Source organism: Piliocolobus tephrosceles, chromosome 4 (assembly GCF_002776525.5).
Source record: "Piliocolobus tephrosceles isolate RC106 chromosome 4, ASM277652v3, whole genome shotgun sequence".
Lineage (NCBI taxonomy): Eukaryota > Metazoa > Chordata > Mammalia > Primates > Cercopithecidae > Piliocolobus > Piliocolobus tephrosceles.
This window is the reverse complement of record NC_045437.1, coordinates 36,088,270-36,103,378: the sequence shown is the minus strand read 5'-3', so window position 1 is coordinate 36,103,378 and position 15,109 is coordinate 36,088,270. Positions and strand designations below refer to the sequence as shown.

General features: G+C 40.5%; 1 pseudogene; it reads right to left on the bottom strand.

Moving 5' to 3' along the window:
* Positions 1-331: 331 nt before the first annotated feature.
* On the bottom strand, positions 332-1,228 carry LOC111545601 (annotated as a pseudogene).
* Positions 1,229-15,109: the final 13,881 nt, after the last annotated feature.

Below are 15,109 nucleotides of genomic sequence, written 5' to 3'. Positions count from 1 at the left end.
CCAGGGTATAGTTTAAATCCATTGTTTCCTTGTTAACTATCTTGATGACCTGTCTAGTGCTGTCAGTGGAGTATTGAAGTTCCTCCACTATTACTGTGTTGCTGTCATTTCTTAGGTCTATTAGTAATTATTTTATAAATTTGGGAGCTCCAGTGTTAGGTGCATATATGTTTAGGCTTGTGATATTTTCCTGTTGGACATGTCCTTTTATCATTATATAATGTCCCTCTTTGTCCTTTTAAACTGCTGTTGCTTTTTTTTTGTTCCTATTAATCATGCTACATTATTTTTAATTGTGTACAAAGATTTAACATGTCACCCAGGGACCATTTCACCCACTGCTCTGTTTGGCCCCCAGTCTTTTGTCTCTCTCTTCAGCAATAGTGAGACAGATACCATTTCCTTGGGGAAGAGAAATCCATGGTTTGTTGCCCTTGCCAATTACAAAAATGTTGGAAAGTTGAGTGGCAAAGCTGGTGCCATTGACATCTTTCACGTGAACCATGTCAAAAGATCCAGGGTGCCTCTTTCTGTTGGTGATCATACCAATTCTTCCCAGGATAGCACCTTCAGTCACCATACATAGGTTACCAGTGTACCAGTGTCAAACTTGATGAAACCAGTAATCTTGCCAATCTCCAAATCAATCTGAATGGTATCATTTACCTTGATGAGGGGATCAGGGTAGTGGATGCTGCAAGCATCATGAGTCACCAGACGAGGGATTCCTTTTGTGCTCGCAAAGATTTTTCTCACTTTGCCCCATTTGTACTTAGCCTCCTCAGGGGTAATACGATGTACAGCAAAGTGACCCTTGGTGTCATAGGTCAGATGGAAATTATCTCCCATCTTGTCAATGCTGATGACATCCATGAATCCAGCAGGGTAGGTTATATCAGTTCGGAACTTGCCATCAACCTAAATGAACCCCTGCATGCAAATCTTTACTTCATCTCCTGTCAGGGCATTCTTAAGTCTGTTCCTTAGGAAAATTATGAGGGGGAGACACTCTCTCAACTTGTGAGGGCTGGTGGATGGACAGGGAGCAAACACACTGGTCAATGTATCCAGCATCCAATGTTTTGGAGCTGCTACCCACTTCAGATGCTTCTTGGGACCACGAGCCATGGCTGCATTAGGCAAGGAAAGAGGACCTCTCTCTTCCAGTGTGCGTAGAAATTCTAAACTGCTGTTACTTTAAAGTTGGTTTTGTCTGATATAAGATAGCTATTCCTTCTTACTTTTGGTGTCCATTTGCATGAAAGGTCTTTTTCTATCCCTTTACCTTAAGTTTATGTGAGTCCTTATGTGTTAGATGAATCTCTGGAAGGCAGCAGGTGGTTGGTTGGTGAATTCTTATCCATTCTGCCATTCTGTATCTTTTTTGTTTTTAGATGGAGTCTCGCTCTGTTGCCCAGGCTGGAGTGCAATGGCACAATCTCGGCTCACTGCAACCTCTGCCTCCCGGGTTCAAGCAATTCTCCTGCCTCAGCCTCCTGAGTAGCTGGGATTACAGGTGTGTGCCACTACAACTGGCTAATTTTTGTATATTTAGTAGAGATGGGGTTTCACTATATTGGTCAGGCTGGTCTCAAACTCCTGACCTCGTAACCCGCCCAACTCAGCCTCCCAAAGTGCTGGGATTACAGGTGTGAGCCACTACACCTGGCCCATTCTGTTTCTTTTAAGTGGAGCATTTAGGCCATTTACATTCACTGTTAGTATTGCAATGTGAGATACCATTCCATTCATTGTGTTATTTGTTGCTTATATACCTTGGGTTTTTGTTTTTGTTTTTTAAGTTGTATTTTTGTTTTATAGGTCCTGTGAGATTTATGCTTTTAAGAGGTTCTGTTTTGATCTGTTTGCTGGATTTGTTTCAACATTTAGAGCTCCTTTTAGCTATTCTTTTAGCTATTATTATTATACTTTAAGTTCTAGCGTACATGTGCACAATGTGCAGATTTGTTACATATGTATACATGTGCCATGTTGGTGTGCTGCACCCATTAACTCTTCATTTACATTAGGTATATCTCCTAATGCTATCCCTACCCCTGCCCAACCCCACGATAGGTCCTGGTGTGTGTTGTTCCCCTTCCTGTGTCCAAGTGATCTCATTGTTCAGTTCCCCCTATGAGTGAGAACATGTGGTGTTTGGTTTTCTGTCCTTGCAATAGTTTGCTGAGAATGATGGTTTCCAGCTTCATCCATGTCCCTACAAAGGACACAAACTCATCCTTTTTTATGGCCGCATAGTGTTCCATGGTGTATATGTGCCACATTTTCTTAATCCAGCCTATCATTGATGGACATTTGAGTTGGTTCCAAGTCTGTTATTGTGAATAGTGCTGCAATAAACATACGTGTGCATGTGTCTTTATGGCAGCATGATTTATAATCCTTTGGGTATATACCCAGTAATGGGATGGCTGGGTCAAATGGTATTTCTAGTTCCAGATCCTTGAGAAATCACCACACTGTCTTCCACAATGGTTGAACTAGTTTACAGTCCCACAAACAGTGTAAAAGTGTTCCTATTTCTCCACATCCTCTTCAGCACCTGTTGTTTCCTGACTTTTTAATGATTGTCATTCTAACTGGTGTGAAATGGTATCTCATTGTGGTTTTGATTTGCATTTCTCTAATGGCCAGTGATGATGAGCATTTTTTCATGTTGGCTGCATAAATGTCTTCTTTTGAGAAGTGTCTGTTCATATCCTTCGCCCACTTTTTGATGGGCTTGTTTGATTTTTTTTCTTGTAAATTTGTTTAAGTTCTTTGTAGATTCTGGATATTAGCCCTTTGTCAGATGGGTAGATTGCAAAAATTTTCTCCCATTCTGTAGGTTGACTGTTCACTCTAATGATAGTTTCTTTTGCTGTGCAGAAGCTCTTTAGTTTAATTAGATCCCATTTGTCAATTTTGGCTTTTGTTGCTGTTGCTTTTGGTGTTTTAGACATGAAGTCCTTGCCCATGCCTATGTCCTGAATGGTATTGCCTAGGTTTTCTTCTAGGGTTTTTATGGTTTTAGGTCTAACATGTAAGTATTTAATCCATCTTGAATTAATTTTTGTATAAGGTGTAAGGAAGGGATCCAGTTTCTTAGCTGTTCTTGTAATGGTAGCTTGATAGTGGTGAATTCTCTCAGCATTTGCTTGCCTGGAAAAGACTATCTTTCCTTCATATATGAAACTCAGTTTCACTGGATACGGAATTCTTGGCTGCTAATTGTTTTGTTTGAGGAGGCTGAAAATAGGCCCCAATACTTTCTAGCTTGCAGAATTTCTGCTGAGAAATCTGCTGTTAATCTGACAGGTTTTCCTTTATAGGTTACCTGGTGCTTTTGTCTCACAGCTCTTAAGATTTTTTTTCCTTCATCTTAAATTTAGATAACCTGATGGCAGTGTGCCTAGGTGATGATCTTTTGCGATGAATTTCCCAGGTGTTCTTTGTGCTTCTTGTGTTTGAATATCTAGGTCTCTGGCAAGGCTGGGGAAATTTTCCTCAATTATTCCCCCAAATATGTTTTCCAAACTTTTAGATTTATCTTCTTCCTCAGGAATGCTGATTATTCTTAGGTGAATGAATTCGTTTAACATAATCGTAGACTTCTTAGAGGCTTTGTTCACATTTCTTATTCTTCTTTGTTTGTCTTTGTTGGATTGGGTTACTTTGAAGACATTATCTTCGAACTCTGAATTTCTTTCTTCTACTTATTCGATTCTATAGTTGAGACTTTCCAGAGCATTTTGCATTTCTGTAAGTATTTCTATTGTTTCCCTGAAGTTTTGATTATTTTTTATTTATGCTATCTATTTCATTGAATATTTCTCCCTTTACTTCTTCTATAATTTTTTTGGTTTCCTTACATTGGGCTTTGCCTTTCTCAGGTGCCTCCCTGATTGGCTTAATAACTAAACTTCTGAATTCTTTTTCAGGTAAATCAGGGATTCCTTCTTGGTTTGTGTCCATTGCTGGTGAGCTAGTGTGATTTTCTGGGTGTGTTAACGAACCTTGTTATGTCATAGTACCAGTTGGTTTTCTGATTCCTTCTCATTTGGGTAGGCTCTGTCAGAGGGAAGGTCTAGGGCTGAAGGCTGTTGTTCAGATTCTTTTGTCCCACAGGGTGTTCCCTTGATGTAGTACTCTTCCCCTTTTCCTATGGATGTGGCTTCCTGAGAGCCCAGCTGAAGTGATTGTTATCTCTCTTCTGGATCTAGCCACCCAGCAAGTCTACCAGGCTCCAGGCTGGTACTGGGGGTTGTTTGCACAGAGTCCTGTGATGTGAACTGTCTGTGGGTCTCTCAGGCAGGGATACCAGCACAATATTTGGGGTGTCTCCTGGGTCTTGCAGGAGTAATCTGCTTCCTTCAGAGAGTCTGTGGGTCCCCTTGGGTTTCCTGATTTAGTTCTGCAGTTGTTCTGGAGCAAAAATTAGTAATCCGAGCCTCCACATGCTGCTCTGTCCATCTGAGTCGGAGCTGCAATCTAGTGCTACGGCCCATCTGCCACGATCCGACAACTCCGCCCTTTGTTTCTTTGTAAAGTTTTTGACTTAATGTCTATTTTATCTAAGTATAGCTACTCCTGCTTTTTTCTTTTTTTTTGGGTTTCCACGTACATGGAATTTCTCTTTCCATGCCTTCACTTTCAGTCTGTGTGTCATTATAGGTGAAGTAAGTTTCTTATAGGTAACATATAGTTATGTTGTAGAAGTTATGAAGAAATTATTTTAGGCAAGTAGAGAGGAAAAATGGTCCTTGGGAAGTTTTCATTTTTTATTAAGGAGATTGTCCTTTCCTAATGGTGTCTTCCTGGCTGAAAATTAGTTGACTGTATATACTTGGGTTTACATCTGGGCTCTCTGTTTTGTTCCATTGGTCTTTGTGTGTGTTTTTATGTCACTCTCACATTGTTTTGAATTATTCTGGCTTTATAATGGATCTTGGGATGGGGTAGTATGATGCCTCCAGCTTTGTTGTTTTGCTTAGATTTGCCTTGGCTATTTGGAGTCTTTTGTGGTTCCATATAAAAATTTTTTATTTTTTTTCTTTTTGAAAAATGTCATTGGAATTTTGACAGATTGCATTGAATGTGTAGTCATCCATTTTTGAGTGGTATTTTTGCTTGATGTAAAATTTGAGGTTGACAAGTTTTTATTTCAGTATTTGGAAGATGCTGTTACATTGTCTTCTTTTTCCCATTGTTTCTAATTGGAAAGTCAGCCATTACCTCTGTTATTTCTCTACATTTAATACATCGCATGTCACTTTCTTTTTTTCTTCCTTTTTTTTTTTTTGTTTTGAGATGGAGTTTCACTCTTGATGGCCAGGCTGGAGTGCAATGGCGTGATCTTGGCTCACTGCAACCTCCGCCTCCCAGGTACAAGCGATTCTCCTGCCTCAGCCTCCCAAGTAGCTTGGATTACAGGCATGCACCACCAGGCCCTGCTCATTTTTTTGTATTTAGTAGAGATGGGGTTTCACCATGTTAGGCTGGTCGCAAACTCCTGACCTCAGGTGATCCACCTGCCTCAGCCTCCCAAAGTGCTGGGATTACAGTCGTGTGCCGCTGAGCCCTGCCAATGTCACTTTCTTCTGAGTATTTTGAGTATTTTCTATCTTTGATCTTCAGCAGTTTGACTATGATGTGTATAGGTTTGATTTCCTTTTGATATATTCTTGTAGGAATTCCCTAAGCTTCTTGGATTTGTAGGTTGATGTTTTTCATGAAATATGGGAAAATTTCAGGCACTATTTATTCACAAAAATTTTTTTTCTGCCCTATTGTCTCTCTGTTCTCCTTAAAACCACATTTTCAGGCCAGGCACAGTGGCTCACACCTGTAATCCCAGCACTTTGGGAGGCCGAGGTGGGTGGATCACTTGAGGTCAGGAGTTTGAGACCAGCCTGGCCAACATGGTGAAACCCCATCTCTACTAAAAATACAAAAATTAGCCAGCTTTGGTGGTGCACACCTGTAGTCCCAGCTAACCCAGAAGCTGAAGGAGGAGAATCACTTGAACTCGGGAGGTGGAGTTAGTGGTGAGCCAAGATCGTGCCACTGTACTCCAGCCTGGGCGAGAGAGAGAGACTGTCTCAAAACAAACAAAACCATACGTTTTCCTTTAATTCTTTAAACACTTTCATTTCTTTGTACATATTTAAAATAGCTGCTTTACAGTCTTTGGGGCATCTCAAGGTTAGTTTTTATTGACTTTTTTCTCTGGACTCTGGGGCATAGTTTCCTTTCTTTGCATGTCTAGTGGTTATTTATTTATTTATTTATGAGACAGGATCTAGCTTTGTTTTCCAGGCTAGTCTTGAACTGTTAACTTCAAATGATCCTTATGAGTAGCTGGAATTACAGGCATGGGCCATTGCCCAGCTTGTAATTTTTTTATTGTATTCTTTATATAGTGGGTGAATTGTGATAGATTCTGAATTCTGTTTTCTTGTTCTGAAAAGTTGATAGTTTTTATTCATGTAGGCAGTTCAAAGATAATCATCTTGAATATGTGGTAGGTGCCAGGTTTATTCTGAGTCTAATTTAGTAGAACATAACCTCCAAAATTTCCCCCTGTGGATCGTATGGGTTTAGTTTTAGGCTTTGTGGGCCTTACTCTAGGGCACAGTTCTTCATTCTCAGGGGGCCTTTTCTGGTGTCTAAGCTAGAAGTCTGGAGTATCAGGTTTTGGTGCTCCACTCTAGCTGGGCTGGGACTCCAGCATCCTTCAGCACTTCTTAGCTTCTGGTATCTCTGTTCTCTTTCAACGTAGTAGCTACTGCTTTCTGGCAGATTGCATATAGTTAGTGTTGCACTGTACATAAGCCCTTGGCAAAGACCTCACAGGGAACTCTCACATGGGCTTTTGCAAGATAATGTCAAGCCCGACAAGAAAAAAATGGATCTCTTTTAAGGTCCAGTTTCAGTGTATCTGCATCTACCCTGCTTTGAGTTATTATGATAAAGTGATGAAAAAAAACCCTAAATAATGAGTTAGTGTTTGTACAGCTTTTTCCCTCTTGATCTTGTAGATTCCAGCCATTGTGACTGCCCAGAACTCTGATCTCTCCCCGCTCAGCTCAGTGGGAACACTGTGGTCTGCCTGGACGCCACTCACTGTGCTAGAGTCAGGGGAATGTCCTTAAGCAGACAGCCAGGAATTCACGCGACTTACCTCAGGAACTTCCCTTCTGTTGGGGGGTGACTGTCTTGTGCTGCATTTTGTCCAATGTCTAAAAGAAATTGCCTTATATCTATTTTGTCCAATTTTATGGTTAAGGTAGATAAGCTAGTCAGGTTGTAGTTACTCTGTTATAACTGGAAGGGGAAGTCTTAATCTCTGAACTTTGTATACATACGACAAATCTGAAAATAATGAAGGAGGGCAAAGAGTATCAGCAGAAAGCTGACAATCCTAGGAGGTACCTAGCCTCTAGCTTGAATATCCGCTCATCTTCAAGACACGAAGATCTGCCAGCTTTGCTCAAAGTATCTGAATACAGAGGAAACATCCAATGAGTGCTTTTTAGATGCAATGCTTATAAAGTATAAACATAGTATATATTTAGTAAATATTTGATAAACTAATGATAAGACATTATAACTTATACCATTTTCCATTTCTCAGCAATTCAAATAATCACCATGTACTGTGCTTTATGTCTTGTTTGGCTTTTCTGTAGGAAAACTTTGGACCTTATTGAGAAGAGGAAAACACTTCTTAATAATTGGGCAGACATCCTAATGGCAGCCCACCAGAGCTCTACCGCCTTCAGACGCTGTTCACACTCTCACCATTCATGTGTGTTCAGCATCTGAACTTGGCCCTGTGACATAGAGACCCTGATGACCCTAATGTTCCTGTTTTCATGAAAATACTGAATCTAGGGAACACCTTAGAGGAAAAAAGCCTTTTAAGTAAGATTGGTTTGGAAATTGGGAATGACCCAGCTTGTGCCTATATATATGTGGGCCTGCAATCAACTTCTGTGGTAGGAGTTGCCTACCTGAAGGGAAACTTTTTATGTAGGATTTTAAAAAATGATACTAATTTAAAAACAAATATTTTAAATGTGTTCCAAGCTAGTGAAAGTAAAAATAAACTAATTAATATTACCCCAGTATGAACAATTTAGCACACCTACAACCATCTGATCTTCAACAAACCTGATAAAAATAAGCAATGGGGAAAGGACTCCCTATTTAATCAATGGTGCTGGGAGAACTGGCTAGCTGTATGCAGAAAATTGAAACAACCCCTTCCTTACACCTTATACAAAAATTAGCTCACGATGGATTAAAGACTTAAATGTAAAACCCAAAACTACAAAATCCCTAGAAGAAAACCTAAGCAATACTATTTGGGACATAGGCACAGGCTAAGATTTTATAATGAAAATACCAAAAGCACTTGCAACACAAGCAAAAGTTGGCGAACGGGATCTAATTGAACTAAAGAGCCTCTACACAGCAAAAGAAACTACCACCAGAGCAAATAGACAACTTACAGAATGGGAGAACATTTTTGCAATCTGTCCATCTGACAAAGGTCTAATATCCAGAGTCTACAAATAACTTAAACAAATTTACAAGAAAAAACCCCATTAAAAAGTGGGCAAAGGACATGAACAGACACATCTCAAAAGAAGACATACGTACGGCCAACAAACATATGAAAAGAAGCTCAACATCGCTGATCATTAGAGAAATCCAAATCAAAACTGCAATGAGATACCATCTCACACCAGTCAGAATGGCGATAATTAAAATGTAAACAAAAACAAAAACAAAAACACAGATGCTGGCAAGGTTGTGGAGAAAAAGGAACACTTTTACACTGTTGGTGGGAGTGTAAATTAGTTTAACCATTGTGGAAGACAGTGTGGTAATTCCTCAAAGATCTAGAAGCAGAAATACCATTTGACCCAGCAATACCATTACTGGGTATATGTATCCAAAGTAATATAAATCATTCTATTATAAAGATACATGGATGTGTATGTTCACTGCAGCACTATTCACAATAGCAAAGACACAGAATCAATCCAAATGTCCATCAATGATAGATGGGACAAATAAAATACTGTACATATATCTATATATATACACCATGAAATACTATGCAGCTATAAAAAGAACAAGATCTTGTCATTTGCATGGATATGCATGGAGCTGGAGGCCATTATCCTTAGCAAACTAAGGCAGTAACAGAAAACCAAACACTGCATGTTCTCACTTACAAGTGGGAGCTGAATGATGAGAACACATGGACACGTGGAGGGAAAAACACACACTGGGGCCTGTTGAGGAGTGGAGGGAGAGCATCAGGAAGAATAGCTAATGGATGCTGGGCTTAATATCTAGGTGATGGAATGATCTGTACAGCAAACCACCACACCACACGTTTACCTATGTAACAAACTTGCATATCCTGCACATGTACCCCTTAAAATCTGAAGATAAAAAATTGTTTTTTAACGGTTGCAACCTGTAATCTCACTTTGGGAGGCTGATGCAGGAGGATCGCTTGAGCCCAGGAGTTTGAGACCAGCCTGGGCAACAAAGGGAGATCCCATCGCTACAAAAAATTAAAAATTGCTGGGCACGGCAGCTTACACCTATAATCCCAGCACTTGGGGAGGCCAAGGTGGGAGGATTGCTTGAGTCCAGGAGATCAAGATCAGCTTAGGCAATATGGTGAGACCGTGTTTCTACAAAAAAATTTTTAAATTAGCCAGGTGTGTTGGTGCGTGCCTGTAGTCCCAGCTACTTGGGAGGCTGAGGTGGGAGGATCACTTGAGCCTGCGAGGTCAAGGCTGCAGTGAGCCATGATCATGCCACTGCACCCAGCCTGGGTAATAGAGCGAGACCCTGGCTCAAAAAAAAAAAAAAAAAAAGGATACATACAAGTTTCTTGATATAGTATATTGATATTTTTTATTCTGTCTCTCTTTTGCGACCGAGGTGAAAGGATAATAAATTTTAAAAATATATAAATCAATGCAAATAAAGAGAATTGGAAAGTAGACAATTCTAGATGAAAGATTTCAACAAATTTTCAGAAGACAGAAAGCAAAAGCAGCAGCAACAGATGTAACAGGGTGGAGAAAGCCATGATGTAATTTGTGCAAAAGAGGATAGTGATGAAAAGTGAACTTGAGACTCAGAGCTGACAAGCACAAAAAGGGGCATACCAGCTTTTTGAACGGGGGTGTGCAGCTGTTCTACATATGGTTGTCTCATGGTTTATTAGTCCATATGTAGAACAGCTGCAACTCTTCATCTCTGGAAACTTCTGCAAAGAATTCCTAGCACTTATACCCCAAGCAAGGGTCCAACTTCTCATCTGATTCACCTTAGAGCAGAGGTCTGCAAAGTGGCTCAGTCCCTCTTCTTACAAATAAGGTTTTATTGAAATGCATTCTGTTTATTCGTTTATGTATTATCTATGGTAGAATTGCAAAGTTGCAACATAGACCTTATGGCCTGCAAAGCCTAAAATATTTTCTGTCCCTTTACAGAAAAAGTTTGCTGACCACTGCCCAGAGTAGAGCCTACCAGAGGAGCTTCACCTACACACTCAGAGCTTCAATAAATGTTTTAGTATCTTTCCCAAACCTAAATAGACCATTAGGCATCCTAGATGCATGGAGAAAATCCTCATTATGAAAGGGAAAATCCAAATTAAATAGGCAAAATAATAGAGAAAATAACTCATGAAGAAATAAAAGAAATGGTTTTTAAAACTAATTGGTATGCTCAATGACAAAGGGAGCTCTATTCTCACATTTCTATAAGGTTATTTCTTGGGAAAAAAGAGAATTTACGTTTCTGATTGGTGAGTGGCAGGAGTTCAACATTGCCAGGTACGGTGGCTCATGCCTGTAATCCCAGCACTTTGGGAGGTTGAGGTGAGTGGATCACTTGGGGTCGGGAGTTTGAGACCAGCCTGGCCAACTTGGTGAAACCCTGTCTCTACCAAAAATACAAAAGTTAGCCTGGCATAGTGGCATGTGCCTGTAATCCCAGCTATTCGGGAGGCTAAGGCACGAGAATCACTTGAATCTGGGAGGCGAAGATTGCATTGAGCAGAGATCGCGCCTGGGCAACAGAGTGAGACCTTGTCTCAAAAAACAAAAACAAAAGAAAAAAAAAAAGAGTTTGACATCAATTGCTCCTCCCAGCCCAGCTTTTCTTTTTCTTTTTCGTTTTCTTTTCTCTTTTTTTTTTGAGACAGGGTCTTGCTCTGTCACCCAGGCTAGAGTGCAGTGGTGTGATCATTGCCCACTGCAGCCTCTACCTCTTGTTCAAGTGATCCTCCTGCCTTGGCCTCCTGAGTAGCTGGGACCACAGGTAAACACCAAGGTAACACCAACATGCCTGGCTAATTTTTGTATTTTTTTTTTTTTGTAGTGATAGGAGTTTTACTATGTTGCCTTGGCTGGTTTCTAACTCCTTGGCTCAAGCAATTCTCCCATCTAAGCCTCCCAAAGAAGTGCTGGGATTACAGGTGTGAGCCACCATGCCCAGCCTGTTTCCATATCTTAAGTGAATGCAATACATATAATAAAAACCAAGTGTATGTGACTCTATTCTTTCCCAACATTTGGGGCTTGACAAGTGAGGGGTAAGCAATTTTTCTTTCGGTAGTCTGGCTAAGTAGGTAAGTACCTGCCTTGCCAAATACTCAACCCAGCAGATGCATCGCAAGATCTAGATTCCAGGAAGATGGCAGCAAGCTTGATTGTGAGTGCAGGTCCAGGTTACAATGTGTTCTGTATTCTGACTCTACTGACAATAAAGCTGTTAATGTTACCTCCATCTGCCTGGCTCCAGTTTATAATTTGAATCAGATCTCTAAGGAATAAGGCATGTGATTTCTCAGCCTACTTAATCCTGAACACATGATATGTTTGTTGGCTGTGACTTGAGCTCAGGCCCCCAGATGGCAAGTGAGAATTCTACTTTCTTTCTTTTTTTTTTGAGATGGAGTCTTGCTCTGTCACCAGGCTGGAGTGCAGTGGTGTGATCTCAGCTGACTGCAACCTCTGCATCCCGGATTCAAGCAATTCCCCTGCCTCAGCCTCCCGAGTAGCTGGGACTACAGGCGCACACCATCATGCCCAGCTTTTTGTATTTTAGTAGAGACGGGGTTTCACCATGTTGGCCAGGATGGTCTCGATCTCCTGACTTCATGATCCACCTGCCTCGGCCTCCCAAAGTGCTGGGATTATGGGCGTGAGCCACCGCACCTGGCTGAGTATTCTGCTTTCTAATCTAACAGATATGAGAAGGTGGTATACTCATTCATAAAATAAGTTGCTGTATGAAGGGAGCAATCAGAGAACAAGAAAAAACCTTCAAAATTTTAAATATAGTTGTTATGAATTTAATATTAGAGTTAAAAGATAATGTTGGAAAACTCTCAAAGAAGACAGAGCCAAAAAGGAAAGAAAGAAAAAAAAAAAAGAGCAAAAAACATAGCTGAGAAAGTCTAAAAGGAACAATATCTACAGATTTAAGAGGACAAATAAACTAAAGGGGAGGAAATTAGTAAAGAAAATTCTCCAGAGCTAAGGATACAGATTAAATAAGCCTACAACATGCCCTGCAAAATGAATTTTATTAATTTTATCAAAACAATAGAGGTGGGATCTTGCTTTGTTGTCCTGGCTGGTTTTGAACTCTTGGCTTCAAGCAATCCTCCCACCTCGGCCTCACAAAGGGCTAGGCTAACAGGTGCGAGCCATGGTGCCCAGCTGCAAAATGAGTTTTTAAAAAAAGATTCACATTAAGGGACATCATTGTGAAATTTTAGAATACTAGAAATACAAAAAATATCCTAAAGGATTCTGGAGAGAGGAAACACAGATCGTATCAAAAAGAACAAAAATCAGAATTGTATCAGTCCACTGAACAGCAACAGCACAGGCTAGGAGATTATGAGAAGCTTTCTTTTGTTTTGTTTTTGTTTTTTTTTTTTTTTGAGACGGAGTCTCGCTCTGTCGCTCAGGCTGGAGTGCAGTGGCCGGATCTCAGCTCACTGCAAGCTCCGACTCCTGGGTTTACGCCATTCTCCTGCCTCAGCCTCCGGAGTAGCTGGGACTACAGGCTCCCGCCACCTCGCCCGGCTAGTTTTTTGTATTTTTTACTAGAGACGGGGTTTCACCATGTTAGCCAGGATGGTCTCAATCTCCTGACCTCGTGATCCGCCCGTCTCGGCCTCCCAAGGTGCTGGGATTACAGGCTTGAGCCACCGCGCCCGGCCTGAGAAGCTTTCAAAGGGAGACTTTTCAACTTAGAATTCTAGACCTGACTATCAATCATGAGAATAAAGATGTTTTCACACATACAATAATTCGAAAAGTTTGTCCCCGTGAACCTATTCTTAGGAAGCTATGGCAGGAAATGCTCAAGCGAACCGAGAATTTTAAGCTAAAAGGAGAAAGATATGGATTCCAGAGATGGACTCTGGATCCAGCCAGAAAAGGGGAAGGAAAAGTCTGGAACAACTTTGCAGCAGCCCTGGAAAACGAATCCACATTGATGCAAAACTAATAGGGAGGAGGGGCTGGGATAGAGGAAGAGGGTGTGGGAAGACTCCAAAGAGTAAATGATATAAAGGAACATTCCAAAGGAATTAAAGTACATAAGAAAACATATACAAGAACATGTATTTATAGTACACTAAGTGTTGGCTCTGATTCAACAATATTTACATAGTTTTACATTACATAAACACTCATTAAATATGATATCCATATTGGGAGGAGAGGGGAAGGACATGAGAGCCAAGTCATTATCTATCATAAAAAAAACAACAGATCATAATATAATTCAATATGTAAGGTCTAGTGTTAACAAATTGTTAACAGTAGATTCTTTAGAAATATAAATGACCCAAAGAAAGAGCAAAGAATTTTAAGTGGTTGCCTCTACAAAGGACTGGATGGAGAGAGGTGGGATAAGGCATTCTTTCTTTAATTAGCAAAATCATACTGTTAAATAACATAAACTTTATTGAGTTACAACCTTGCTTCATTAATTGTCTTGAAATTACTTTGAATTGTACAAATGGCAGAATGTTAAAGATTCAGTTGACTTTTTACAGTTATGCAGGAATCCATCTAGACTACTTTTCTCCTTTCTGGATAATGTAATATATTTAGATTTTTCACTTAAAATCATGGTTATTCCCTCATGGGCCAGTCTCCAGAAGAACGAGGAGTAAGTCATGTTATCTCCTATGTGGATGCAATCCAGGAAAGCTTGCTTCACTCATCTAATTTTACTAAGGAAGTTCACACTTGTTATCTCCTTATTACAATTTAAATGATAATAACCAAAGATATGTGACTAATTTAACTTTCCAAACAAATGAGGCCACTACCCTCCCTCCACTACTACCACCCCCCAGCCCAAGTTATCATCATCTCTCACATGAACACGATGACCCTGCTCCAATCATTCTATAGATTGTAGTCAGTGATCTTTTAGAAACACAAATTGAATTCTACAAATACAAATCCCTATTCCAGTCCCAGTATCTTAATCTCTTTAATGGCGCTCTGTTGTTCATAGGACATCCTTAACACGGCCTACAAAAGCATGAATTGGCCCCTTTTTCATTGGTATCATCATTCTTCTCTCATTTGTTCTCCGCCATTCATAGGAACTGTGAAGCTTCTGAGGGCCATGTGCTGCTTTATCCAGGGACTTTGTACGTGCCTGGCCATCTGTTTGGGACACTCTCCCTGCTTCCCCCTCCCTTCAACTCTTTCCCCTTCATACTTTAAAGCTCAACCACCATGTCCCTAAGGAATAAAATGTCGGAGCAATTTTATTTTATCTTTTTTAGACAGGCTGGAGTGCAGTGGCACATCACAGGTCACTGCAGACTCACCCTCTCTGGCTCCAGTGATCTTCCTACCTCAGCTTCTCGAGTAGATGGGACCACAGGCGCACATCACCATGCCCACCTAATTTTTGTATCCTTTTGTAGAGACAGAGATTTGCTATGTTGTTCAGGCTGGTCTTGAACTCCTGAGATCAAGTGATCTGCCCGTCGTGGCCTCTCAAAATGTTGGGATTATAGGCATGA